This window comes from Cynoglossus semilaevis, chromosome 4 (genome assembly GCF_000523025.1).
Source record: "Cynoglossus semilaevis isolate Cse_v1.0 chromosome 4, Cse_v1.0, whole genome shotgun sequence".
Taxonomy (NCBI): Eukaryota; Metazoa; Chordata; class Actinopteri; order Pleuronectiformes; family Cynoglossidae; genus Cynoglossus; species Cynoglossus semilaevis.
Window position 1 is genome coordinate 1,069,524 of NC_024310.1, and position 3,999 is coordinate 1,073,522.

General features: G+C 42.3%; 1 long non-coding RNA gene across 3 annotated transcripts in view; it reads right to left on the bottom strand.

Annotated features, from left to right (window-relative positions):
- Positions 1–1,964: 1,964 nt before the first annotated feature.
- The window catches only part of LOC107988480 (uncharacterized), a 28,878-nt gene continuing 26,843 nt past the window's right edge, over positions 1,965–3,999 (bottom strand). For 2 of the 3 annotated variants that reach the window (XR_001759954.2, XR_003049617.1), the window contains exon 7: positions 2,759–2,887. This is a non-coding gene — a long non-coding RNA (uncharacterized LOC107988480). Of the gene's footprint in view, positions 2,096–2,622; positions 2,888–3,999 lie in introns of those variants that run through there. The other variant, XR_003049618.1, reaches the window with a different exon arrangement.

Consider the following 3,999-nt stretch of genomic DNA (forward strand, 5'->3'; position numbering starts at 1 on the left):
AAATTCAGAAAAAATATACATTTTTGGCACGTCAACTTTTCGTTTGTGTCTATGTGTCTATTTGAATGTGTCTGTTTGTTGTGTGTTTATGTCTGTGTGTTTGTGTCTGAGCGCTAACCTCCACCGCGTCCTGTATTTCATTTATTCACGTCACATGTATCTCTTATATTTCCATTATACATCTCTACTGTGCATATAATGGTGTGGGAAAGTGTGATACAGTCTGGGGATGGTTGATAACAGTGTGGGGGAGGTTTGTGAAGGCAAAATATATATGTCAATAATATAATAACTAACTTGCCTCTACTTTGCGGATTTTCACTTTTCGTGGTGGGAATGCAACCACCACAATAGGAGAGGGGCCACTGTTGTATATTATTACTGAAAAATAGTTAACGTACACCTGAAAGCTATCATTACAACCAAATTGATCAAATCATGCTCTACTCATGAGATTTTCACAAAATCTTTTTCATCTTGGTCCTTTCTTTCCCACAAAACATTAAACTTTGAAGTGCCAGAGGTTGGAACAGCCTCGAGTCACTGGATGTGATCCTCCGCCTCAGGGTCGGTGTCTAAATTCTCCAGAGGGCCACAGTATTTATCAGCCGCCAACTCATCCAGCCACTTTAACACTTTAACCCTTTGCTAACAGTTCCCATACATACAGTAGAACATCAGCTCAGCTGTGTCCTGTAGAAGTTCCAGTATGACCTCATCCGTATGGATCTGTAACCCAGACACCTCCTTCGTAAGGTGGGCCAGAACAGAACAACATGCAGCATCATCAGCGAGTTCTCACGACTGCCTGACTCACTAACTGAAAAGCTGAAGTTTGGCTTCTCACAGCAATAATAGCATAAATAGCAACTTTAGAAAGCAAAACAAAAAACAAAAACAAAAACTTTGTCATAAAGTAACTAGAAGAAACGTGTTGAATGAAAAGACTTTTCTGAAAAGTCATACAAAATTATTGCCCAAAAATGAGTAAAAGTATTTATGATTAAAATTTATGAAAGAACACTTTAAATTTAGGAGTGTGACTGTATAAAAAAAGAAAAAGAAAAAAAGCATCCCATAAAATCATCGGTGAAATATTTCCTCCCTCACAACTGAGGGCCACTCATGCTTTTGTGAAATGAGCAGCAGACCCTTTTTCTGGAAAACCCCAAATTTACCTATAGGTTCTAAAACAGGCCAAACTCACTCACTGTGGTTCCTAGGAAATCACATGTTGACAGTGACTCTGCAACAATTGTCAGTTTTGGGCCAAAAAAAAAAAACACAACCTGCAAGCTCACATTTCCACATTTCTCTCTCTCTCTCCTCTGTGCTAGGGAGTCATGTGATGACGTGCCAAAAAGAACGCTCAGCTCTCACGACCACGGACCCCGCCCTCAGGACCGACCCCACAATCACACTCACACAACGCTGTGGTAAGTTCTGCTTACACTGTCTCCAAGTGTGTATGACGCTGCATGTAGTGTAGCTCACAAGATCCTGCTCTTTTCTTTTTTTTTTTTTCAGAAAAAAGAGCAAGTTTCTCCTGGACATTTTCTCAAGTGCTCGTCTCTGCGTCAGTGTAAACAGACTTTACTCGGCAACTCAGAGCTAATGAAAAGCAGACACTCGAAAGCCAGTGGGTCACCGCTGCTTCGAGACAATTAAACTTTGGATAACAACAATATATAATTCTTAGAATATAATGCCCCCCCCCCCCGTATGTACACAGGGGCGGAATTTAAGGGGAGCGTGGGCAAACAGAGAGTGAATGGTAGTTGTTCACACGGCGGGGAGCAGACGAGAACTGGTGAGGTCACAAAGTTTCCCATACCAAGAGCCCCTCCAGCCACGCCCCCCTCCCCACTTATGGATGATGCGTTAAGTACAAAAAAACTCCAATCTGAGAAACGGTGTCCGTGTGAACAAAGAACATTCCTACTGATTCAGACTTTGTGTATTCAGAGAAAATAAAAATAATTGAGTTTTAGAGGAATTATGATTTGCGTAATTTTCCATTGAACTGATAGAGGATTGGATTCAAAGCTGGAATGATACGTACGCCAATTCCCATGGCCCAGGACTGGCACGGGACCTGCAAAGATTTGACACGATAATAAGAGTTTAGATGAGCGGGCCAAACATCGTTCCTCTCATCATTTGTTTTAAAGTCTGGTTGTTTCATTTGGATGTGAACGTGTGCGTTTGATTTATGTTCTGATACAGAGATTCTCCAGTTCTTAATCTTAACCTTTTCATAAAAGATCACGTCTGTGATCCCCCTCCAAACGACCGTGTAATCATTAATACCCTGTTGTAGCCGTGATCCCCCCCACGCCGATGTCAACATGACCCCACTGTTAGGCCGTGGTTATTGCAGTCAACTGATTAATATTAGACATCGGAAACATAACATTTACAGCTTTTACAGCTACAGGAGCCGGTGGCCTCCGTGTGACTCAGTCCAGGCCAAACAGATGTTTACAGAGAACTTTAAAAGTGGTTACAAGAAGTCACGAGTCATTGGTGCAATTCCACCTCGCTGACTCCGACTGCAACTTGTGTGGCATGTTGTGTTTGGTCTGAGGCAAGGTGAAACAACACTGCAAAGAAAACACTCACGAAGCAGGCTGTCATTAACCAGCCCCGGGGCCAGGATGACTGGTCATGCTGGAGCTGTGTGCAGAGGGCCATAGTGGTAGGTTTGGATCCCGAAACCGCTGTTTGAGCAGAGAGTGTGCTCGCGGGGACACCCTCCCAGGCTTTTCCCACATTAGTGGTGGCCAGAGAGCTGGGGGTTGAGGCGAGCGGTGGGCTTCTCGCTCCACAGCAATCGTCTGGGCTGTGGCTGGGAAAGGCTAGGGTCCGCTGTTCTCACCATCTCCCCCTGCAGTCACCAAGTCAGAAGAGAACAGGAAACAGAGCGTGAGCACAAGGAGGAAAAGGTTTGAGCAGAGCTGCAGGTCAGGGGTCAGGGTACAGTCAGAGTGTGTGGACAAGGAATTCACTGTCAGGTGACCACCACTCAACAACGCATACTATTTGCCTGGATTTGTGTGGCTGCCAAATAAACATGACTGGTTTGTAGATTTAGGTCGGATGTTGTTTTTGTTTGTGACTTAGTCAGAAAAAAACTGTGAAATGTTTTTGTTTTAAATCACATTTTGAAATTTTTTTTATCTGACAGTTGTGTATATTTTATAATAATAATTCATCAATAAATATAACAATTTATATAAAGTTTGTCTGATTCTGATCTCATTTTTCTTTGTTTTGAATAATATTGGTATATTTTTCTTGCCTTTTTCTGCTTTTTAAAAACTGCAAAACTACCAGCAAAAGCAGGACCAAATCCCACATTAACAAAGTTACCATACAGTACATTTAATCACCATGAATACATTCAAAGTAATCCATAGTAACAAACATGTTTGTTTTTTTTATATTACCTAAGCAACTTGATTTCCTTTACCTGATAAAAACAAACCAAGTTTATTAAAGAAGTTAAAGAAGTTCTAGCTTCATATGGAGAAACTGTGATGAAGCTGATTCACCGTTCTTGACGTGGGACGCGCCATTAGTCACTAGTACTTTTCTAACACTAGCTCGTGTTTCTAGGTCTCAAGGACAATCAGTTCCAGAACGCCGATACGTACTATCAAACCCCATTTTTCATCTAGGAATCAATGTGTGAACAAAGTAACTAAAGATGTTACTCTTCGCACACTCAGACACCACTCCCCGTTAGCAGACGAGAGCAGGCAGCAGCTGTGCTACAGATAAGAGCTGAAGAGCGAGTGGAAGCGGGGGAGTTCAGTCAGTGTTTTGAGGTTCATTGACCAGGCAACCATTAGAAACACACTCTATAGTTGTAAACACAGGAGTAGAAGCCTGACCACAAGGCTCCGTTTAAAGACGCACACAGTAAAAAAAAAAACACACTCTGTGGCACCGAAACGACTGAAAGGACATACGCTGCTGATCTGACAGTTCCCTACA